The sequence below is a fragment of the Tinamus guttatus genome, unplaced genomic scaffold, assembly GCF_059628265.1.
Source record: "Tinamus guttatus ecotype Peru unplaced genomic scaffold, ASM5962826v1 Tinamus_guttatus_pri_ptg000696l, whole genome shotgun sequence".
NCBI classification, from domain to species: Eukaryota; Metazoa; Chordata; class Aves; order Tinamiformes; family Tinamidae; genus Tinamus; species Tinamus guttatus.
Genome location: NW_028289230.1, coordinates 369,828 through 394,509, shown reverse-complemented (window position 1 = coordinate 394,509; position 24,682 = coordinate 369,828). Strand labels below are relative to the sequence as shown.

Here is a 24,682-nt window from a genome sequence, read left to right as displayed (position 1 = left end):
CTCTGCTTTTTCTGTGTTATTTGTAACCAAGGTGCCCATCCCGTCTGCCAGCGGACCCACGTTTTCCCTGATCTTTTGCTGTTAATGTATTTGAAGATTTTTTTTTTTGTTATTTTTAACGTCCCTTGCCAGCTTGCCTTCCAGACGTGCCTTAGCTTTCCTTGTCGCATCTCTGCACTCCCTAACTACGTTCCTGTATTTCTCCCAGGGGACCTGTCCTTTCTTCCACATTCTGTATACTGCTGCCTTCTGCTTGAGCATTGCCACAAGCTCCTTGCTCATCCATGCAGGTCTCCTGCCCCCTCTGCCTGACTTCTTACACACAGGAATGCACTGTTGCTGGACGTGGAGGAAGTGCCGCTTGAAAACTAACCAGCCCTCTTGGGCCCCCCTTCCTTCTAGAGCACTAGCCCATGGGATTCTACCGAGGAGGTCTCTGAAGAGGCTAAAGTTGGCCCTCCTGAAGTCCATCGTCGCAAGGCTACTTACAGCCCTGCCTCCTCCTCGTTGAATCCTGAACTCCACCAACTCATGGTCACTGCAGCCGAGGCTACCCCCCACCTTAACATCTCCTACTAGGCCCTCCCTATTTGTTAGCACGAGGTCCAGTAGCCCACCTCTCCTCGTCGGCGAGGATGGGTGGGTTTAGGTTGCTTCCAGTGATCGCTAGTTCAGATTTATTTTTCCATATTGTTGTCAATATCTGGTCATGGTACCATAAGCTTCTGGCATCAGCTTGTCCCTGAATTCTGCAGTTTGTGCCACCTTTAAATTTATCACTGATCAATTATTCAATATTTGTTTTATTTGACAGAAGCTCCTAGACCAGACTCCTTTTATATTTTGTTTACAATGTAATTACCCACAGCCTTTTCAGTCTTAAACTTGATAGCTTCAAATATCACTGGACATGGATTTTTTACCTGCAGGCTTTACTGGCTATATTAAATTTATCAGATTAATTCAAATCAGTGACACTGTAAAGGAGGGGTGAAGGAATTATGGTTGAAAAGCCCTGGGAAGCTGTTTTGAAAACTGCTGTTTGAAGGAAGGGGTGGTGGGGAGAGGGATGTTTACAAATTATAAATAGCTTTTTGTATTATAAAAGTAGGTCTTCTAGAATGCATCAAAGATTTAGGTTTCTTTTCCCTGTACTGTGTCTGCTTTCTCTGATAACTGGGAAGGTAACATGATTGATCTTGCACCTTGGAGCAGTCTGCGATTAATGGTGGGGATTGCAGTGGATTGGTACAGGCCTGAGCTCATGATTTTTCTGTGTTAACTGCCTAAGTAGGTAATCCTCTCTGGTATGTTAGTACCCTGCTTAATACTGTGACTGTCTGACTTGGTTTGAATAAGCTCCTGATCAGTGTCCTGAGTGACCTCTCACAGTCAGGGTAGCCTTGTCTGGGGTCTTCCAAGAGAAACTTAGTATTATTTTTTTCTTCTTTTAAAAGATCATATTTATTCCCATCCTTACTTGCATGGAAGATGAGATTTCTTAAAGGTTGAAGACTATTCTCTGCCTGGGAATTCTGAAAGAACAGCTTGTACATCCTGACTTAATTGTGCCCTTTTTTTTTTTTTTTTTTTTGTCTTTAAAAGATTATAAGCTTTCTTCAGAATCCTTTAAGCTTGCACCATATTCATTTGAAATATGCAAGTATATAAAAGGGAGAGCGTAGTGCTTTGGCTTATGTTTTAAATCTTCTTTAGAAGGGAAATAATATTTCTATCCTTTAGAAGGGAAAGAACCTCATATCGCATCAATTGTATTACAGTCTCCATCTTGACTATTAGTTTTGAAATAGAAATTCTAGCTTGTGCTTTCCCAGTTGCCTTTTGATCAGTAGGTCTGACAGAGGGATAATATATTAATGAAGAAAATTGGCAAAGCCTGAGTCTTTGAGTAGTAGTTGTCAGTTCTTCGTGTGCAAGATGGACTGAATATGAATATGCTCAAATTATTTAGCCACTGGGAGTTGGCATTTTGAAAACCAATAATAGAGTTATGAGCTGCTGTTTAAAGTCTGCTCCTTGTTGCAGAGATCAGGATTCATCATAGCTGCCTGCTAGATTATGTGAAAGAGATCATTTAAGCCCTCTTCTAATGTATGTTTGTGCTTGCACTGCTTGACCTCTCTAGCCTAGCAGCAGATGAAGCCATGACTGAAATGACTGGAGAGATTTATCCCGTGAGCTTTGGAGGCTGGATTTCTAAAATTCTCTATTACCAACTGCATTATGTCAGTGGTAGTGTTTTGCTTAATCTAGATACAGAGGTGTTCAGTTTGGTTCGCTTCATCAACTCTGGACTCTAAAAGAAAATTAGGCTCTTTGTGAGTACCCTGCAAACTAATTTTTATAGAACGTGCATTTCCTTTGCTAATATAACTGAGCTATGCTGGGTTCCACCCTAGTGACTAATGCTGTCGTGTGGTGCCTTCGCACAGTAAAGTATAACAACTTGAAAAAGAAGTATGAGATGTTCTTGTAGTGGAGAAAGACGTTTCTATGAATAAAATAACCATTAATCATCTGGAATAAGATTGTCTGTAGGGGCAAAAAGAATTGAAAGGCTTTACGATGCATATAGTCTGAGAAAAGAATGTGCGTTTTATCTTTTAATTAAGTATTAGGTGACCACAGGCAGTTCATTGGCAGTCTCTTTATTTGACTTCTCTTCTTCTTGCTGAAAGGTATTGGTTTTTAGTTTGCTTGCTGTGTCGGTAGTAGTGTAAAGATGTGTTTTTTTTCTAATCGTGCTTTTTCAGTAAATGTATTTAGGTTCCTTATTAGGAGGAAGGAGGAATGAGTAAGTTAATGTACCCCCTAAATCAAGTATCAGCTGAGCTTTATGAATGGATGGAGGAATTGGAGTAGTGCAAAATGACGTTTCAGTCAGGCTAGTGTGCCATAGGGATTTGAGGGGCAATTTTCCACAGTATTATATGCAGCGAAGACTTGTCAGCTCCTTATAAACCTAGATCAGTTATTAATCAAGCTTTAATTATCTCAATGGTCAAGTTATGTGCTTAAGTTATAAAAGTAACAGTAGGTTTAGAGCCATCAAAAGTATCATCCTCTAGGTACTCTCCTGAGGAATGATCTTAAAATATTTCTCACACCTGTTAAGTCTCCTGCTATGTTAAAACAAGCACAAGTGATTGGGTTTAAAATGGTTCAGTAGTGCTGAGAGTTGGAAAATGCAATTCTTGAGGCTACAGAACTGTCTATGAAAGAACAACTGCTCTATTCTAAAGTAGAGTTTGGGGGATCTGCAGTTACAGGCTTCCTTCTTGTTTGTGGAAGGGAAATTAATATATGATTTCTACTGACTTTCTAGAAATTCTTTTAATGGCTGGTAAAAAGTCCCTAAATGCATTAATATTTCTAGACCAGTGAATGTCTGATCTTAGTGGTGTGATTTATTTATAAAGCAAGTGCAGATAAAAATAGTAAAAGGGGAGGGGGGAAGCTTATTGCTTTAATACTGTCCCTTTTTGTTTTATTTGTATGCAAAGTGGATAGCAAATTCAAGCATGGGCACTAATGCTTTCATTTATATTTTATATAAAAAATATTTCATAGTTTCTTCTTCCTGAAGATCTTCAACTGGAAAAATCTCAGTAAATACAGTCAACCAAATGTGTATGTCGTTGTCTTTTGGGATGTGCTGAGAATAATGTGGTATTGGACTGATAAGAAAGTTCCTCTCTAGCTCCTCTTTCCCCTTCCAAGGAAGCAAGTAGTTGAAACAAGGCAATGTGAAGTGCAAGGAGTGGCTATATTCTGAAGAGGTTGTACTTGCTAATGGAAAGGTCTTTCTTCTTTCCTTTCAAGTTGTGAGAGAAATTTTGCATCTATCCTACTCACTCCAAGCCCTTTTTGAGGCATATTCCTCCTGTATTTTAATGTTATTAAGGAATGGATACTTCTGTCATTAATATGCAGCACTGGATTTGTTTTCTAAATTAAGCTGCATTGAATCAGCTGTGCTGGTTAAAAGGAGCAGACTGGACTGATTTTTCAAGTGATAGGGAAGGGGAATATAACATTTGAATTGGGAAATAGGCAACTCAATCTTTCTGCTTACAAGGCAGCAGAAAGTGTTGTTTGTTTTTTCCTCGCTGTAATGATCATCTGTCTACTGAGATGGATTAATACACTGTTAGCAGTCCTGCGTTGCTGCTGGTGGAGAGGAAAAGCTGAGGCAGAGCCGTTAGATGATTGTGGGGCTATTAAATCCAGCTACTCACTCCAGTCTAGTTATGAAATGAAAGTAAAGCCACGAGTTGCTGAAGCTGAGTCAAACGTGCTAAGATTCCCTGAGGAAAGGGGGCTAATGCATTTATGAAGGCTTTTCTTGCCCACATAATGAGCTGTTTGAAACACTTGGAACTATGAATAAAGTGCTTGCATTCATTACTGGTGTTGTTGAAGAAATGGCTAATATGCAGGAAAAAAAAATATACAGGTGGGTGAGACTAAAAATAACATATGCCAAAATTGCAAGTTAAAAAATTTCAAATAGCAATTTAGAAAGTTCTTAGAATAAATACAGTGGCATAAATGCAGAAGAACAAATTTAGGGTTTTGGAGTAAGATGAAAAGCTGAGTGGGAGTGATTTAAAAGAGAAAACTGAAGGACAGCAGTGCTGGAAGGCCAAAGTTGAGAGGATGCAGTGAAATCCTTGGGACAGCTCTGGGTTTGGATTTGTGAAATACAATTCTGCTCTGGTTTTGTCGCTGGAAGAGCTGGATTGCAGGAGGCCAGACGCGACTCCTGAAGGCTTCAATATGAGTCTAACAGAAATCGTTTTATTCGCGTTACAGCACTCTATTTATCTACTACATTTCTGCTAAGTCATCTAGCCACGCGTACGCTTACATTGCGATTGGTTACATACTACCATCCACACGTCTTCTACTGTACTAGGTTGGCTGTAGATATCGGGGCACACGTTTACATGATTGGCCCGCACACAGTCCTCTATCCTGCACTGATAAGCTTGTTTACAGGTTCTTCCTCTCCTACTTCTGTGTTCTTGCAGCTGGTGACTTTCCCACGATCTTTTCGCCTTGGTCTTAGTCCGACTCATTGTATCCGTCTTCTATCGGGAAGCCTCCGTTACTTAGATATGCTCCCACACTGGATCACTGCAGGCAAACTGCTTTAGCATTTTACCTTGCTCCCCACATCTGCAAAACAGGGATAGAGTTTTTTTTTTTTGTTGTTACTAAATGCCTCAAATGACCCTTGTGGGAGAGCTAGGGGATGGTGATGGTATGTGAGCTTCAGCAAAATGACTTTCTGCTCTGCAGAAAGTTTGAGGGCACAGTGGGGGGAAGTGTGTGCAAAGACACTCTGTTCCTGCCCTGTGAATACCCCGTAGGCTTTCGGATTTCATCTGGGGGTGCATATTAATGGTTAGGGTGTCTTTTACCTCTTCCATTCTACTTGAGCCTGAAACTGTAGGTTGCTCTTCGAATGCTCTTATCTTTGGGTGACTGGTAATTGTGTTTCCCTTTTGGAGCATGATGGCTTTCTGGGTTTTGTTCTGTGTCTTTCCTGCCCGAAAGATCATTTGGTGTCTGTAGTGCAGAGCAGGTTTCCAGTCAATGCATGTTCCCAAATGTGTCTGCTCCAAATGTTAACTCCTAATGCAGGGGTCCTCAAACTTTTTAAACAGGGGGCCGGTTCACTGTCCCTCAGACACTGTCGGGGGCCGGACTATAGTTTGGAAAAAAAATGAACGAATTCCTATGCACACTGCACATATTTGTAGTAGTGCACAAAAAAACAGGAAAAAGAATGCAATATTTAAAATGAAGAACAATTGTAATCAATGTGAACTATGGGCCTGCTTTTGGCTAATGAGATGGTCAACGTTAGGTTCCATAGTTGTCACTGCTAGTCGTAGCAAGTGATGCCAGTGTTCATCAGTTAGTCTGGATCTGATTGGAGATTTCAGATGTTTCATTTGGGAAAAAGTCTGCTCACAGACAAAGGTGCTGCCAAAGATGGTTGCAATTTGAAGCGCATGGTTCCTGAGATTATGATATGTCTCTGAGGGGAGAGATGCATAGAAATTAGTAAGGCTGCTTGATTTGAATGCATCTTTCAGCGAGTCACGAGTCTGTAGTTCGGCCAATTCCATTTGGTAAATCGGATCAACAGTTTCAATGTCGACAGAAAATGGGTTCCGGAAAAGCTGTATGTCCTGTTCATGGAGACGAAGCTCGCTCTTTAAATCTAATTTGAAACTCCTTTTGCAACATTTCTAGTACATCCATACATGTTTTGTTTGGGAATGCAACTGCTGGTTTTTCTGCAGACAGGTTTTGAGTTGTGGGGAGATGGCAGAAGTTTTCCTCCTTTACTTGGTTAATGAGCAGGTCTAATTTGACTTGAAATGCTTTCACATGTGAATACATATCACAGATGAGCTTCCCCTTTCTCTGAAGTTGGACATTGAAATTGTTGAGTAGCTCTGTTACATCTGTCAGAAACGCAAGGTGCCACTTCCATTCTGCATCTTTGAGCTCTGGTACTTCTTTGTTTTTAGAAAGCATAAAATCATAAACCTGTGGAAGTAAGTCATAAAATCGTTTCAAAACTCTCCCTCGACTCAGCCAACGGACTTCTGTGTGGTACAGAATATCTTCATAGGCAACATTTAGCTCAGACAGAAATTCCTGAAACTGTCTGTGGTTGAGTGCATGAGCTCTAATGAAGTTAACACAAGAAACTACAATTTTCATGACAGAGTCCAGCTTCAGTGATTTACAACACAGTGCTTGTTGGTGGATGATGCAGTGTATGGCTATTGGATGTGAATGGTTGCGTTTGTCCATCTCTCTGTTAATGCGTGCAACCACTCCTTTCATGGACCCCACCGTGCTAGGAGCACCATCAGTTGTCACACTGAATAGTTTATCCCAGTCCAGCTCCAAATCATTCACAGTTTGGCAAACTTTCTCATAGATATCCTCTCCTGTAGTTGTTCCTTTGATGCTTTTCAGTGCAGCAAGCTCCTCTGTGACTTCGAAAGAATCATTTGTCCCACGAATGAAAATTAGTTGTGCAGAATCACGAACATCATTGCTTTCGTCGAGGGCCAATGAGAAATAGCAACGTTTTTTGAGGAGTTTTGCAACTGCAGATTCAAATTTTCCCCCACTTCTTCAATCCTTCGTGTCATCGTAGGTCCCGAAAAACTCACTGTACTAAATAAATCCGCCTTCTCTGGACACATCTCTTTGGCAACAGAAAGAAGGCATTCTTTAACAAATTCTCCCTCTAGGAATGCTCTGCAAGCGCTATGAGCTTGGCAACTTGATAGCTTGCTCGAAGTGATGATATATTGAACTGCTTTTGCTTCACAGAAGTATTTTGCTGAGCTGTCAATCCATGTTTCAGTCTTAATATTTTATCTTTTCTCACTTGTCCGACCAAAGAATCATATTTATCTTTATGTCGAGTTTTGTAGTGTCGACACAAATTGTATTCCGTGAACACAGACACTGAATTCTGGCATATCAGACAAACAGCTCTTTCTTTGTACTCCGTGAAAAAATAACCAGAAGTCCCCTTTTCTTGGAATACCCTGCACTCGGAGCCAATGTTTCTTTTTTTTGACATGATGGTGCGCACGCTTCCCACTGGTGCTGTCTTGCTCGTCCTGCCTGGGAGCTGGAGGGAGGGAGGGAGAGACGGGGGAGCCGCCCACCTCGCTGATGCCGCCGCCCCCCTCCTCAGCCCGGCCGCGCAGTCCGGAAAGGGTGGCCAGAAGGGACCGAAGGAACTTTGCCGCGCCGGGGCTCTGGCGATTCGCCCGAGTTGGCTGGACCTCGCAGTCCAGAGGCTGCTGACTGAGCTTGCCCGGCAGAGGAGATGCCCGCGCCTCTCGCCTGCCGCGCATCGCGGAGGAGGAGGAGGAGGAGGACGGGGCGGCAGCGGCGCGGTTTGTAGCCGAGAGGCGCCCCCTGAGGGGGGCAGGTCGAGGACGAGGCGCTGGTTTCAGCCCAGTCCCGGCGGGTGTTTGGGGGCTGCGGAGGCGGCGCGCGGATTAAGTGGCAGGAAGTCATCTGCGGCTGCTTGGTTCCCCCCCAACCCCCGGCGGGGGGCGGTTCTGTAAATACCGGCGGGCCGGATTGAGGACCCTGGGGGGCCGTATCCGGCCCGCGGGCCGTAGTTTGAGGACCCCTGTCCTAATGCATGATTGTTGTGCCAGGAGAGCAGATAGAATTGCTGTTTTAAAGCAGTCTTATTCATAGGTATGTCTTTTTATTCCTCTCCTCACTTAGTGAGGAATTGCAAGCTTACCCATAATTCCAATTATTTCCATGTTTATAGGGTTCATTTTGTGATGCTTAAGGACCTGCTGAATATCTTGTTGCTTGTAGCTGGTGGCCTCTGCTTATGAGGGAGGAGTTATGCCTGTGATACAGACTGCTTCAGAAAGTCCTTCAGTAAAAGCGAGTTTACAAACTGGGATGTGGCTGAAAGATGTGGCCAAAGGCTTTTGGAGCTGCTCCCGTTTGCTTCCCAAAGGGTGAGGGTTGTTTGCAAATGTTCATATGTTAACTACTGGTAAGCTCGGTTGTGGCAGTTGCAAACACGCAATGGACCTTGTTTAACTGACATACTGTTTGTTTTTTTGTTTGTTGGTTTGTTTGTTTTTTTTTCCTGCAGCTTGTCATTTTCTTTTCTGAACTCTACTGCATTCTGGCTGAACAACTTGAGCAGTCCCAAGTAGTGGCCTTAAAGAGCAGCCTGTGCTGCCTGAGGACCCCAAAGTCAAGAGATTGCCAGCTGGAAATTTTTCAGCCCTGGGATCTGCTGCTTCCAGGTAGCACAGGCTGATTTGAAGCATTCTGATCTAAGGTTTGACTCTTCATATTGTGATTTTTGCAATGAACCAACTATTATAGTTTAGGGGAAAGATCAGTTTGACTTTTCTGCACAAAGCTAGATTCTTGCTTTTCTTATGTTACGCAAGCTCACTAAAGACACCTTAATTTCTTGTGATCCAAATGAGTTAAATGACAAGGTCTGCTTGGTGTTGGCACCACCACTTTGGCTTCTGCTGATTTTGATTTTTTTTTTTATACCAGGTGATGACACTTAAGTTCCTATGTTTTATAAAGCAGGATTTGATCATTGTTGCCAGTTTTTGCTTCTTCAAAAGGTCTGTTAACAAAAGGCTATTAAGGCCTAACATTTGAGGTATAACCCTCCGCTTTGATGGTTTTGTTCTTTGTGCTCCATTATGCACTTGTTCTGCATTTAATTAGACTGAGTGGAACTTGTTTTTATTCCAAACATAACTTCTGGTAGCAGAACTTAATTTGGTGTTAACTACTCATATTATTTCCTTTCTAGATCATCTTTTTAACAGCATCATTCAGTCCTATTTGGGTGGGGGGAAGGCATGAAAGCAGGCTTAATCTGGAGATGAAATGAGATTGCAGTAAGGTCTAGGTAAGAACCAATGGGGTGGTTAGTCTGGGAAGGAAAACAGTATTGCCGAGACCTCAGCTCAGAGAACTTGTAAAAAGTGAATTGTAAGAAGTGAGTGTTCATCTTTAGTAGTCAGTTTTTCATCAGCTGTCGCCTTCATTCATCAGTGCAGCAAAGCTGGCAATCTCGTCAGGTGGGTATTTCTGTATATGCTTTTCTGCCCCCAGTCTCAGCTTTACAACTAAGGTTGCAAAATGACAGATACATTGCTTTTAGGCCAGTAGATATGAGTTCAAGATAAAAAGAGCTGGTGCTGAAAGTAGAGACTGTGCCAGTGACATCTTAATTGCTGGCCCAAGTGCTTAAAACTCTCAAAGTCAGGAGTGTTTGAAGATCTTATCACATCTATAATACCTAAGACAGAGTTCTGATCTCTTCCCTAAGCTTGGTTTGCCTGTGTGTTGATGGCAGTAAGAAGGTAAGTTGTGAGCATCAGGAAATTTTGTTTAAAAGGGATTAAGTTTTTATAAGTACTCCCTTTCTGGGAAAGTGTTTGATAAGAAACACTTTCATGGTAGCCTATGATCAGCTCTTGGACACTGCACAGAATGGTTAAAGTTGGAAGGGACCTCTAGAGATCATCTAGTCCACCCCCCCTGCTCCAGCAGGGACATCTAGAGCACGAGGCACAGGGTGGTATTCAGGTGGGTTTTGAAGATCTCCAGAGAAGGAGACTCCACAGCCTCTCTGGGCAGCCTGTTCTAGGGCTCTGTCACCCTCACAGTAAAGAAGTTCTTCCTCACATGGAGGTGGAACTTCCTGTGTTTCAACTTACACCTGTTACTCCTCGTCCTGTCACCGGCCACCACGGAGAAGAGCCTGGCCCCATCCTCCCTACAATCACCCCTCAGGTACTTGAACATGTTGATCAAGTCTCCTCTCAGCCTTCTCTTCTCCAGACTAAACAGGCCCAGCTCGCTTAGTCTTTCCTCATATGATAGATGTTCCAGTCCCTTAATCATCTTCATGGCCCCGCGCTGGACCCTCTCTAGAAGCTCCACGTCCCTCTTGTCCTGGGGAGCCCAGAACTGCATCCAATACTCCAGGTGCGGCCTCACCAGAGCTGAGGAGAGGGGCAGGATCCCCTCCCTCGACCTGCTGGCAACGCTCCTCCTGGTGCAGGCCAGGATCCCATTGGCCTTCTTGGCCACAAGGACACGTTGCTGCCTCATGGTTAACCTGTTGTCAACCAGGACTCCCAAATAGCTCTCTGTGGAGCTGCTTTCCAGCAGGTCAACCCCTAGTCTGTCCTGGTGCCTGGGGTTATTCCTCCCCAGGTGCAGGACCCTGCACTTGTCCTTGTTGAACCTCATGAGGTTCCTCTCTGCCCTACTCTCCATCCTGTCTAGGTCTCTCTGAATGGCAGCACAGCCCTCGGGAGTGTTGGCCACTCCTCCCAGTTGGTGTCAGCTGCAAACTTGCTGAGGGTGCACTCTGTGTCCTCGTCCAAGTCATTGATGATCAAGTTGAACAGCACCGGGCCCAGTACTGACCCCTGTGGGACACCACTGGCCACAGGCCTCCAACTAGACTCGGCCCCATTTATCACCACCCTCTGGGCTCTGCCGTCCAGCCAGTCCTCAATCCACCTCACTGTCCGCTCATCCAGTCCACACTTCCAGAGCTTTCCTATGAGGATGTTATGGGAGATGGTGTCGAAAGCCTTGCTGAAATCCAGGTAGACAACATCCACGGCTCTCCCATCGTCCATTCAGCCGGTCACCTCATCGTAGAAGGCTATCAGGTTCGTCAAGCACGACTTCCCCTTGGTGAATCCATGCTGACTACTCCTGATCACCTTCTTTTCCTTGACATACCTAGAGATGGTCTCTAGGATGAGCTGCTCCATCACCTTTCCAGGGACGGAGGTGAGGCTGCCCGGCCTGTAGTTTCCCAGCTCCTCCCTCTTGCCCTTTTGGAAGACTGGAGTGACGTTGGTTTCTTCCAGTCCTCGGCACCTCCTCGGTTCTCCAAGACCTCCCGAAGATGACTGAGAGTGGCTGAGCAATGACCCCCGCCAGTTCCCTCAGCACTCTTGGGTGCGTCCCATCCGGGCCCATAGATTTATGGGTGTCCAGTTTGCCTAGTCCCTAACCCAATCCTCCTCGACCAGCAGAAAGTCCTCCTCTCTCCCAGTTCTCTCTTGTCTCCGGGCCCTGTAGTTCACAGGGACTGGCCCTAGCAGTAAAGACAGAAGCAAAGAAGGCATTTAGTAACTGCCTTCTCTGCATCCTCCACCACCAAGGCACCCTCCCCATTCAGCAGTGAACTAACATTTTCCCTAGTCTTCCTCTTGCTGCTGATGTATTTATAGAAGCCCTTCCTGTTACCCCTGACATCTCTCACTAACTCTAATTCCAAGCGGGCCTTGGCCTTCCTCGTTGCATCCCTGCGTTCTCTGACAAGGTTCCTATCTTCTTCCCATGTGGCCTGGCCCTTCTTCCACATTACGTACGTGCTCCTTTTCTCATTGAGTTTACTCAACAGCTCCCTGTCCATCCACGCAGGTCTCCTGCCTGCCTTGCTTGACTTCTTATAGGAATGCACTGATCCTGAGGTTGGAGAAAGTGGTGCTTGAATAGTAGCCAACTCTCCTGGACCCCCTTTCCTTCTAGGACCCTTGCCCAGGGGATTCCTCCAAGGAGCTCCCTGAAGAGTTAAAAGTTAGCTCTCTTAAAGTCCAGGGTTGCAATCCTACTTCTTGTCCAGCTTCCTCCTTGCAGGATCGTGAATTCCAACAACTCGTGGTCACTGCAGCCAAGACTGCTCCCAACCCTCACATTTTCCACTAGACCATCTCTGTTTGTTAGTATCAGGTCTAGCAGCGCCCCTCCCCTTGTTGGCTCATCAACCACCTGCATCAAGAAGTTACCTGCAATGTGCTGCAGGAACCTTCTGGACTGTCTGCTCCTAGCTGTGTGATTATCCCAGCAGACATCAGGGTGGTTGAAGTCCCTTATAAGGACGAGATCCTGGGATCGTGAGGCTTCTTGCAGCTGCCACTTCCTCTGCCTGATCAGGAGGCCTGTAGTAAACTCCCACGACTGTGTCGCCCCTGTTGTCCTGCCCTTTAATCCTCACCCACAGGCTCTCGACCCGCGCTTTGTCCTCCCCTAGGCAGAGCTCCATACGTTCCAGTTGCTCTCTCCTGTAAAGAGCAACTCCACCACCTTGCCTTCCTGGCCTGTCCTTCCTGAAAAGCCTAAAGTCATCCATGGCCACGTTCCAGTCATGAGAGCTGTCCCACCATGTCTCAGTACTTGCAATGAGATCACGGCCCTGCAATTGCACACCCATCTCCAGTTCCCCTTGTTTATTCCCCATGCTGCGTGCGTTTAAGTAGAGGCATTCGAGTTGGGCACCCAATGTGCCTCTCTTTCTAGCTGAGGCAGCTGGAACTTGACCATGCGGGCCTACAGAAGTTCTCTTGTTTTCCCATCTTGCCTCTTCAGGCTTAGGGCACCCTTCACAGGCTATGGAGTTAGGCAGCTGTGAGTGGCATGACAGGCCATCGCCTACCCCGTAACCTGCTTCCCCGATGATTCCCCCCTCGAGTCTAGTATAAAGCCCTCTCGATGAGCCCTGCTAGCTCGTGTCCCAGGGCTCTCTTCCCTCTTTGAGAAAGATGGATCCCCTTAGATTCCCTTATGCCTGCTGCTATGTAAGGCTTCCTGTTACCAAAAAACTCAAAGTTGTAGCGATGACACCAGCTGCGGAGCCACGTGTTAATGGAGCATATGCTCCTATTTCTTTCTATGTTGCTGCTGGCACTGGGAAGAATGGAAGAGAATATGACCTGCACACCTGAGTTCCTGGTTGTCTGCCCCAATTCCCTAAAGTCCCTTTTGATCGCCCTCAGGCTGCGCATTGCTGCTTCTTCTCCTCCCACATGTAGGACCAGCAATGGATAATAGTCAGTGGGTCTAAGCAGGCTGGGAAGTTAATGTTGGCCATACAGTGGCAAAAATGATCTCTCTTGCTGCTTGGAGTCCCAGCTTTTGCCCAAAATACCTAAGCTAATGTGCAGTCTTGCATCAGTTTGATTGTAGCACGGTTTCAGTAGCTGCAGGCTGCACCCACTGTGAGCAGCAAGGTCACATGCAGTGCTGTAGATGATCATGCTGTATGATCACAGTAGCCTGTGTTGGTGCCAGTGAGCTCACCTGCATCTGATCCCCTGTGAATATCTCTAAATTTCCTTGATACCAGTGGGAATTGAGCTGGTTAGTGCTTTGTATGATCATGTATGGCTTGATACATGATGGTGATACACATGGTCAAACAGACCACCGCCTTGTGTGATGCAAACTTAACCTCCACTTTAAGCCCAAACCTAAGAGGGGCAGAATTCCAAGGAGGAGGCTCAAAGTTGTTAATCTTCAAACAGCTACAGTGAGAGACAGCTTCCAGGTAAACCTTCAAACTAGACTTGAAGACCACCCCATAGATCCCTCTCCTGAAGCGCTTTGGCAACATATTAAAAATAGCATCCTGCAGTCTTCCGAAGAATCCTTAGGGTTCTCCTTCAAGAAAAACAAAGACTGGTTTGATGAAAACAATCAAGAGATCCAGGAATTGTTGACAAAGAAGAGAACTGCTCACCAAGCACACCTTGCTCAGCCATCTTGCCATGCAAGAAAAGCAGCCTTTCGTCTTGCATGCAGTAAGCTCCAACAGAAACTTTGAGACATTCAGAACAAGTGGTGGATCAACCTAGCAGAAAAGACTCAACTCTGCGCAGATTCGGGTGACCACAGAGGATTCTATGAGGCTCTGAAAGCAGTGTACGGACACACGTAACACCTTCAAAGCTTCCTACTCAGCGCAGATGGCCAAATGCTTCTGACGGATAAAACCTCCATCCTGAATTGATGGTCTGACCATTTCCAGACTCTCTTCGGTGTCAACAGTGTAGTCCAAGGTTCAGCAATTCAGCACATTACACAACAACCGGTGAAAAACGAATTGGATATAGCTCCTACTATACATAGGCCATACAGCAGGTGAAAACTGGCAAGGCAGCTGGGGTTGATGGAATCCCACCTGAAGTCTGGAAGCATGGAGGCCAAGCACTCCATGCTAAATTTCACGAGCTCGTTGTGCGCTGCTGGGGAAAAAGGCGAACTCCCACCGGATCTCCGTGATGCAGTCGTCATCACCCTGTACAAGAAAAAAAGGAGAAAAGTCAGACCGCTCAAACTACCGAGGTATTACTCTGCTCTCCACTGCTGGAAAAATCCTTGCATGAATACTTTTGAACAGATTAATACTCGCTATCTCAGAAGAACTCTTACCTGAAAGCCAATGTGGTTTCAGAGCCAATAGGAGTACCACGGACATGGTATTTGTTCTCGGACAACTGCAAGAGAAGTGCAGGGAACAGAACAAAGGACTCTATATAACTTTTATTGACCTCACCAAAGCTTTTGACACTGTGAGCAGAAAAGGCCCGTGGCAGATCTTGGAACGATTAGGATGTCCCCCCCAAGTTCCTCAAAATGATTATCCTGTTACATGAGGACCAGCGCAGCCGAGTCAGATATGGCAATGCGCTCTGAGCCCTTCCCAATAACCAATGGTGTGAAACAAGGTTGTGTTCTCGCACCAACTCTATTCACAATCTTCTTCAGCATGATGCTCCAAGGGGCACGGCAGACCTTGATGAAGAAAACGGCATTTACATCCAATATCGTACTAATGGAAGCCTATTCAACCAAAGGTGCCTGAAGGCCCACACTAAGATCCTAAATCACCTTGTCCGCGAGCTGCTTTTTGCTGATGATGCCGCCCACGTTGCTCATACAGAAGCAGTACTGCAGCGCTTAACATCCTGCTTTGCAGAGGCTGCTGAGCTTTTTGGGCTGGAAGTCAGTTTGAAGAAGACAGAAGTTCTCTACTAACCTGCACCTCAGGAAGTCTTCCATCATCCCCACATCACCATAGGCAAACCAGAGCTTAAGTCAGTCCAAAAGTTCAACTATCTAGGAAGCATCATTTCCTCAGATGGTAAGATTGACAATGAGATAGACAACAGGTTAGCAAAGGCATACAGAGCTTTTGGAAAACTTCATAAAAGAGTCTGGTGCAATAAACACCTGAAAAGAAGTACAAGGATTAGTGTCTATAGAGCCATTGTACTGTCTACTCTTTTATATGGGTCTGAATCATGGGTCATCTAACACCACCTGCGACTCCTCGAACGCTTCCATCGGTGCTGCCTCCGTACAATCCTAAACATCCACTGGACTGATTACGTGACCAACGTGGCTGTCCTTGAACAGGCAGGGCTCACCAGTATTGAGGCCACGCTGCTGAGAACGCAGCTGCGCTGGGCAGGGCACGTCTCCAGGATGGAAGATCACTGCCTCCCCAAGATTGTGCTCTATGGTGAACTCACCACCGGCTGCTGCAAGAGAGGAGCCCCAGAGAGGAGATCCAAGGACTCCCTGAAACAATACCTCAGCTTTGGCCATATTGACTACCATCAGTGGTCCACTCTGGCCTCGAATCGGGAGACATGGAGAAGCACCATCCATAACGCTGCTGCTTCCTTTGAGAAGGCACGCAGAATCAGTTTTGAAGAGAAAAGACAACGCAGAAAGAACCGTGCCTCACCAATACTGCCTAAGGAGACCTTGCGCTGTGCCTTTTCCAACTGGACTTGCCTTTCCTCCATCGGGCTTTTTAGCCATCAGCGCGCTTGCAGCAAACATGGGTAAAGCCCTTCCCGTATCTTTGTTCGTGAAGCCTAGCCATGATGATGATGATGATCACAGTAGCCTGTGTTGGTGCCAGTGAGCTCACCTGCATCTGATCCCCTGTGAATATCTCTAAATTTTCTTGATACCAGTGGGAATTGAGCTGGTTAGTGCTTTGTATGATCATGTATGACTTGATAGTAATGGGTGGTATCTTCTGGATGTTTGGGTACCTTAATACCAAAAAAATATATACTAGTGGTGTTAACACTTTTGGATGAGCAAACGGGGTGTTTTGTTGTTGTTGAGGGGTTTTTTTTGTTGTTTTGTTTTGTTTGTTGAGTTTTGGGGAATTTGGCAGGGGAAACAGGTGTTCCCCTTTCCTCCTGGTCTCAATGAGCCATAGCTGCCTAAGTACTTGGTCCTTTCAAGGGAACTAAACATATGAGAAAGTGGGCTCCCTGTCTTCCTTCTCACTGCTGGAGTGAAGAGATGGTGTCATCAGCATCACACTGGCTCTGGAAAAGAACCCAGGATGCCAGAGATGCAGCAGAATTGGGGTGCAAAAATATAAGTTGCAGTTTAGCACTGTGTAACCCTCCAGATGTGCAACATTCACCATTTAGCACAGCATGTGTTAATCATGTCAGTGCCACTGTGACCATGGTGTCTTGCTCAGCACTGTTGTCCTCCTTCCTATAGAGTAACTTATAAAAACCCACTTGTCCATCCTGTTTTGTATTTAAAAAAAAAAATCAGTGCTCCTCCACTTTGAAGGCATGTTTTATTTTGATTTATGAACATTGCTTAAAAGCATTGCATTCAGGTGATGGCAGACAGTGAAGAGCACACAGGCTGTGTGACTGCAGTGAATGTTTCTTAGATGGCTGTTAGAGGATGAAAAGCACCTTCCACTGTCACCTGGTCCATCTACCCCTTCAGGGGAGAATGGGCTGTTTCAGTGTCTTTCCTGATGGACACTTGGCTAATGTACTCTTTAAGACCTCTAGTGATAAAGAATCACACCCTCACCTCCTCCATTCATACCCTGGTGAGTTTTGTCTCTAATGTAGAATCTAAATAAGCTAGTGAGAAATTAAAAAATAGAGGGGGAGAAAATAGCTAAAGCCCATATTTCTTCACAGTCTTATTTTTTGCTATTATTTAACCTACTATTTAATGAATGCTTTGTAAACAATGGTGTTACTGACTCTGCGCTTGAGCAAGATTTGCAATTTAAGTGTTAGAATTATTATCAAATAATCTGTTCTACCTATTCAGCAGTAATGAACATAAGTGCTTTTTGTTTTCACAACTCTAGCTGAGCTCCAAGTGAGTATCTGCATTTTCATGGCACTGCATATATAGTTCCCAAAATGGAGCAAGACTTGGGAGGGGGCAAGACTGTAACAAATTATGACTGCTGTAATTTGTTAGGTAGTGTGGTCCATGGACAAAACTTCAGAGATGGGAATCTAAATCATGGTAAAAGAAAAGAGGCGTGTAACTGATGGCTGGTGAGGCACAGTATGTGCATTTTGAGGGGTTTGTGCACAGAATGCATTTCTACCAATTTTGTGCACAAAGTGATGCTTAAACTTTTGGAGACTTGACCTAACAGTTTACACCAAGTCTTTGGATTTGTTTTAAAGGTGAAAGCATTGGAAAGTCAGAATTGAATTCTGAATGATATTTTTGAGTCAGTCGCTGTTGAAGAAATTCTTCATCTGTCTATGTCTAGTCCTAAAATATGTACCCAAGGAAGGTCTGTGGGGAAACTCTACAGTGAATAATTATGGAATAATCTGCACGGGGAAGACATTTGTAACCTCCATGAATCTGTGTCCTGAACCAGTAAGGCTTGTGTTTTCTTTTCTGAGACCTACTAAATTCTCATAGTGGCAGTTAATTTTTTACTAGGCCGTGGATTTATGTTTTTAAAAAAATAAAATAAAATAAAAAATCAGAGTTTAAATTCCCAATGCATCTTACTTTTGTCTTAGGCTAAATAAAATCAAACTGTAAAGAAGTCGAAGCTTCACTGAAACTGCATATAAAATTCATTTAGGTAAACTGTAAAATGTCCTCAGGTTTGAGCTAAGAGACAAGTCAGGATACAGTTTCTCTTGCAGCTTTGAACATACAGATGTAGCTCATACTAGTAATTTTCCAATGTTAGTGTTGCATTCTCTGAGTAACTTATAGCCTAGCTTATGGTTTATAGTGTCACAAGGTCAGAAAGAAGGAAAGCATAAATTCATGAATATTAAGAAGGAACTAAGATGTTGCTAACTTCACTGAGAAGAGATCAAGAATGAGTGTGATGGGTGGTAGATAATTATGCTTCTACAAGAAGTGTAAAGGCTGAGAAGAGTGCAATGCTCCTTTCCAGAAATAATGGTCCCATCTTCTCTAGATGCAGGGCAGAATATCCTTTCATTGAATATTGCATATGGCTATGGAAAACTGGTATAAAAATGGCCGGCTAATGTCACTGCCAGGTATCACTGACATTGCCCTGCATAAGGGTGCGGGGGGAGAAGACATGGTAAGGTTTAGTACACTCTAAATATAAAAATATTTTGTGAAACAGATGCTCTCTAAGCAACAGTCTTGCTGTATTGCAGAAGAGAAATATGTAACTTTTCAATATAGAAAAATGATCTTCCTATTCCTTAATCAATAACTTGGGGCAATGGGAGGCAGATACCTAGAGGAGGCCTTTTCACTTTTGGGTCCTGAAGGCACTGCTTATCCATTGCATTCTCTCACAGATGAAGTAACTGTCAGCTTTCTGTGTCTGGCAGCTTGTTTTCAGCTAGAAAGGATTTAAGATTCACTGGGATTTGTGCTTTCAGCTTATTCCTTTCTTGCATGCTCAGTAATGCTAGCATTTCAGGACAGCACAGTTGCAGATGATGTGATACTGAGCTTCATTTAGCTAAATCTGGGTCTCGTCACCGGTTAAACTAGCTCCAGAAGAGCCAAGCAATAAATGCCTATGCAAACAAAACAGGCTGTTCTTTTGTGCCACACAAGGAGATTGTTCTAAAGTGTTAAAAAAACAAACAGCCCTTACAACTCCCTATCACAAATGGTTATGCGAGGGAGAAAATCCTCTAAGGAGGCACTACTCTTCCTGTTTAGGAGAATGGTGGTAACAGGGTATGAAGCAGTGGCTTAGATCTAGTCCACTTGATAATTGGTGTTATCAAAAAGAGGAGTGACAGTCCAGTCTTTCCACTCGATAAGGATCCACCCATGCCTCAAGGAAGGGGAGCGAGATGGTAAAGCGTGTGGTTGGGCACCTCTTGATGATGGAGACTGCTCCTGTAGCTCAGCTCTGCTGCTGCTCTCTGGGGAGCTCTTCAAAGCAGACAGGATTTCCTTCTTCCTAGGAGAGTGGAGAGGAGACTGTGTAGCTGCATCTGCTTGATGCCTCTGCGCTCAAGCTGGGTCAGCAGCTGTAGTGCCCAAATTCCCTTAACCAAATTTCAGGAGTTGTGTAGAGCAGGAGGAGGCACCATTAGCGGTTGCATTTGATGGGGTAGTAAGTGAGAGGGAGAAGCAGCATGACAGAGCAGAAATTAAAGGCAGAGATGACCAGAACCATCTGGTCAGTCAAACATTTCAGGTGTGGGAGTGGGGAGGATACCAAGATAAGGATTTTTACTCTGAAATGGGAGATGATCAATCAAAAGAACATTCCTCTTCACTTACTTGTTGTAATGACCATTCAGGGTCAGTATTATTAATCCCAGTATGAATGCCAAGGGGCTGAGGACTAGTATGGCTGTCTTCCAGTTGGTGCCTGAAAGGATATTGCATAAAACAACAATGCTTTTACCATAGCTCTTCTAATTCGGGACCTACTACTGTTGTAAAAAGCACCTCTAATATTGCTGCAGAGCAGTGGTAACAGTAGAGCAGGAAAATTACTTAAATTGAGCACATTATGGTTGTTCTGTTCCATCCAGCATCCATCTATTGAAAACAGCCAAATGAGGTGTTTCTTCCTTGCTTGGAAGACAACTCTTTATGCTTCTTCACTCTGCAATGCTTTGATGTGTAATAGAAAGGCAAGGGGAAAGCACCAGTGCTAGGCGATATCGCTGATTCTCCTCGTGAACTGGGACAAAGCATTTGCATGTTCTCGCTCCCTGGGCCTGAAGGACAAAAGTAAGGTCCGATCATTAAAATAAATTTCTCATACAGGTAAGTGTGGTGCTCCCTGTTGAGTACTGGGCATCCTCAGCTGGACCCACAGGAATGTAACCCAGCCGTTGGTGGGTGGGTTGGGGCGCTTATGAACTTTCATCCACTTCCCCCCCCCCCCCCTTCTCTGGTTAATCTTTAGACCTACCTGCAAGCCTGGCCCCAGAACTTTTTCCCTTGATTTCCATGGTGCTTTTTAGAATGACTGTAGGATGGATCTGGAGGAAAGATGGAGACATTCAGAATAGCGAGTTCCACAGAGAGCTGTGGTTTCCTCCTAGATGCACAATAACCACAAAGCCCCTTGGTATCAAGGTGAAAGGAGAAGGGGAACCTTCTCATTCCTCAGTGTCACCCAGCCACAGAAATCTTTTATTCCTATAAATTCTGGTGGTTGCGCCTCCAGGCTAAGGCTATCATCACCAAATTGCTTCCCAGGGCAAATGTCCCAACTTGTTATGTGAGAGCAGCCTCCAAGCACTCAGAAGTGGGTGTGAAAGTACTCAGGAACTTAGGCTCACTGGAAAAAAATGAGTAATCCTTAGGTCTTCCCCACTTTTTCCCTCCTGCTGCTGTTATGTATGTGTTTGGAAAAGTGCTCACCCTCCTTTGCTGGGAGGTGTGCCTGGTGAGTCTTTGCTGGAGATACTGTGTTTTTGAAGTCGCTGGTCAGAGGCAGGTCAGTCAAGCCCATGGAAAGCTCCCTGTCCACAGCATGTGTCTCTGAATCAATGGTTTTAGCTTAGAAAGGAACAGAGTGGAGATATGGGATAATTACTTATTTTTTTTTTACTGAGTCCTGGGTATGCAACGGGTGGGAGCTCAGCCTTGCCATGTTAGTCCTGCACCCAATAAGACAAACAGGACTCGGCATAGGACCAAGCACCTCCTGTGTGTCAAGGGCCTTGCATTCTCATTGATTTCAAAGATGATTAAGTGAACCTCTTGGGGCTGAACTCACAGCCAGACAAGAGCTTGTTTTTTGGTGGTAGATAAGGTCAATTATGGTCTAAAAAACATGAATGCAGTATTAGTTGTTAAAGGATGAGATAGGAAGAAGAGGCAAGTAGAGCTATAGCTAAGCATCACAAATGTTACCAATACAGTAGATAAAGAAATGTGGGTGGTAAGTAGTTCATATCTCTTGCAAGTGAGTGAGGTAAATATGGTTTCAGGTATCAACTGTTGTTGATACTGAATTTGGGATTTCTCAAATACTCTCATTTCTGCTGGCTGAGAAGGTCATGGCTGGCATAGTGTCGATAGTCTTCAGAAGACCTTCACTCAGGTGGACTCTGAACCATGGGGAAAGCTATTGCTGTGCACAACCCACAGTAACAGGCAGAACATGGTTCCAGGCCTGCTCTGTGTTTTTACGCTTGTAGCCCTATTTGTGGAGTCTGGCTCCAAGGGAGCACTGGCGTGCCAGGAACATTGCCTTGGGGAATGCATAAACTCTTTTCACATGCCTTTTCCCCATATCTTAAATGTTCCAAGTATTTTCTAGTCTATATTTAACTAGCCTATTATAGTATCTATTTTTATTGGCTTTATTTACCTTTATGTTAGACACTAACATTTGTGACTACTGGTCTGTGATAATTACATGTTAAGCTTCTAGTTAGCTAATTGAAAACCTGAATAAAAAGGCCATCTTGTCTGCACATTACAGCCAAGAAAGCTATTGTATCTCTCTTTCCAATTAGATAGAGCCTCTTTGTGTCAAAAGGTTTTACTTGTAATCCTTCTGCTTATGCAAATGAGATTAGTCATGTTTTCTCTTTACTCATTTCTGCAAAGCCTAAAGATCAGTGATGAGAACACTGTTTGGGTATGGTAGGAGGTAACTTTTAAGTGTTGCTCAAACTGAAGCAAGAATTTCTCATTTCAAATATAGCAGCTCCTTAATAATTCATATTCATTTTAAAAAGGTTTTCAACTGCCTCTAGTTTTCTCTCAAGCAATTCAAACAATTCTTAGCTTTGGGCACTGATTCAGACCAGCTTTCCAAAATATTTGAGTTTTGATGCATGCTTTCTGCAAAACACTGAACAGCAACTACTAGAAAGTGGTGGTACAGAAATGTAGGTGGGTTGGCTTTGAGCCTTTTGGTATCTCTTCAGACTTGGCCAAAGTGACCATGAGTTAGGATGATGAAAGTAAGCGTTAGGTGGCTTCTAGGTGATGATGATGCCTAAGGTTAGATGTTATCAGTTGCTAAATTTACCTCATCTTACTTTTGTATGTCCAGACCAGTCTGTCTACAGCTGCTTGTGTTGGTTCACCAGGCCTCAGAGCTGCCATCTAGGCAGCAGCACAGACGGTTTTATCTGCTAGCGACTTCCACTTACTGAACTTGGTTTTTCTCTCTTGAGACAAAGACCTTGTGGCCTCTTTCCTTGGTACTGAGGTGGAAGCCCAGGCTTTGCGAAGTCAAGTGTCCCTTCTTGCTGCAGGCCCATGCTTGGCGTTCCTGGTCCCCACAGGGCTCCAGCTTGACCAGCGAGTACTCGCGTGTCTTGTGGACCGACAAACACTGCTTCGTTTTGAGGCTGACGATGGTCTTGGTGGCGGGGTCCCAGCTCCACTGCTGCTGCTAGGAGTGCAGCTTGCAGTCGGTCAGGCCGATGCCATCAGGCTCGTGGTGGGAGACATGAATGCACTTTTTCAGACAGGTGTTCTTTATGAGGAAGCCTTGCCCATCCGATACTGCGGTACAATCAGAGCATGGTTTAGTACTGTATGTGTCCAAGGGAAACACATCTGAGCACAAGATGTTTTAGAGGCCCACAGGAGAGGGAGACAACCCACCATTCCTTTGGCGATCATGCTGTTCCGGATGGGCTCGGGATTCGGCAATAATCAGCCAGAACGAGGTGACTACATCGAGCATTTATTCAGGTGAAAGCACATAAAAGAAGCCAAGTATGGATAACTACTCACGAGGGTGATACCTGCCGGCAGGATACTGGACCCGAACGTGCTCTCGAGCTGGCAGATGAGAGCGAGAGAGTTGCTGACCGCCTCCCGCGGAGACAGCGCAGGCCTCAGAGTGAGGAGTTTCTCCTTCCCCCCGCTCTCTCCGCACTGTCCTCTCTGTGCCCGGTGCATCCTGGCACGTAGGGTCAGTACGACCCAGGAGGCAGCCCTGGGGGGGGGTGGACAAACTCCGCCTCTAGTTGCGCAACTCTCCCCCCCCTCGGGTGCGCAGGCGTGCACACCAGTCGGGGGTCCCAGCCCTCAATTCGAGGGTCCTGCCTTCCTCCTCTTCTTCCTCATTTCCGGGTGTTTGGCCTCCAAAGCTAGTTTGGAGGATGTCTGCGGTTAAGTTGGCTACAAGCCCGGCCGAGCGGCCGGCTTCAACTGGGTTTCGGAGGGGGCTGCCTGTGAATCGGCCTGAGCAGCTGCCGACTCTTGACAAATGGCATGAGCGTATTCAACATACAGGGTCCAAAGATCAGTGTCATCATGATCATTGCTATCGGCCCTATCAAGGTGGATATCAGGGTGGTTAACCACAGCGAACCGGTGAACCAATTTTCGTACCAGCTGCGTTTTGGAACAGGGTTCAACGGGCGCTGGCCGGCAAGGCATGACATTGAAGATTGGTGACCCTGTAGTTACTTTTGTACTAATTGCTCGAGATTGTTCCATCTGTTCAAGTACCCATTTAAAGGGCTGATGTGATTCTACCTGTCCTATAGTGACAAGCTGCAAAATTAAGATAACGCAAAGGCATCGCGGCCCCCTCTTGCAGAGGCTGTTTTGTTGTTTTCTGGATTCGGTCGGCGTGGAACTCACAGGCTCGGGCGGGACGCCTATCACCGGGGCGTCCGATGATCCGGTCCTGTGAACAGAAACTCACAATTTTCATCAGTTTTATTTTGAAGGTCTGGTTTAATAGACTTAAGCGGGCACCACTTGACTCTGCCATCTTTCCTGACAGTGACCTTTGGGTTGATCTTGGCATGGGGGGAGCGCTGCCAGCGAGTCCCCCAGCCAAGGGCAGTTTGCTGCAACATGGCCTGCCTGGCCACATTTAGAACAAGCCATTACGTTGGCTATTGCGGCATGAACAGCCGCCTGAATTGGGGTCAGATGCTCTTCCTTTGCAACATGCTTAATCATGTGTGCGATACTTGCCCCTACCGGCAATGATCGCAAGATTTCTTTGGTTGCCGAATTGCATTGTTGGCGTAAACATTCCGCTACGACCGGGCTTTTTGCCTCCGCAGGCAGGGCC

At 45.2% G+C, this 24,682-nt stretch overlaps 1 protein-coding gene and 1 pseudogene across 2 annotated transcripts in view; one reads left to right on the top strand and one right to left on the bottom strand.

Annotated features, from left to right (window-relative positions):
• Window positions 1-9,454: 9,454 nt before the first annotated feature.
• Window positions 9,455-24,682, top strand: part of LOC104575444 (ubiquitin-associated protein 1) — a 37,616-nt gene continuing 22,388 nt past the window's right edge. Inside the window, exon 1 of the mRNA XM_088536682.1 lies at window positions 9,455-9,487. The gene's annotated coding sequence lies outside the window, so the exon portion shown is untranslated. The remainder of the gene's footprint in view (window positions 9,488-24,682) is intronic.
• On the bottom strand, window positions 19,301-23,268 carry LOC104567174 (uncharacterized; annotated as a pseudogene). Its single transcript, XR_015914012.1, has 6 exons — window positions 23,251-23,268; window positions 22,924-23,035; window positions 21,043-21,180; window positions 20,588-20,657; window positions 19,945-20,035; window positions 19,301-19,618 (listed from the first exon to the last, which is right to left on the bottom strand). The product of XR_015914012.1 is annotated as an uncharacterized LOC104567174 (transcript).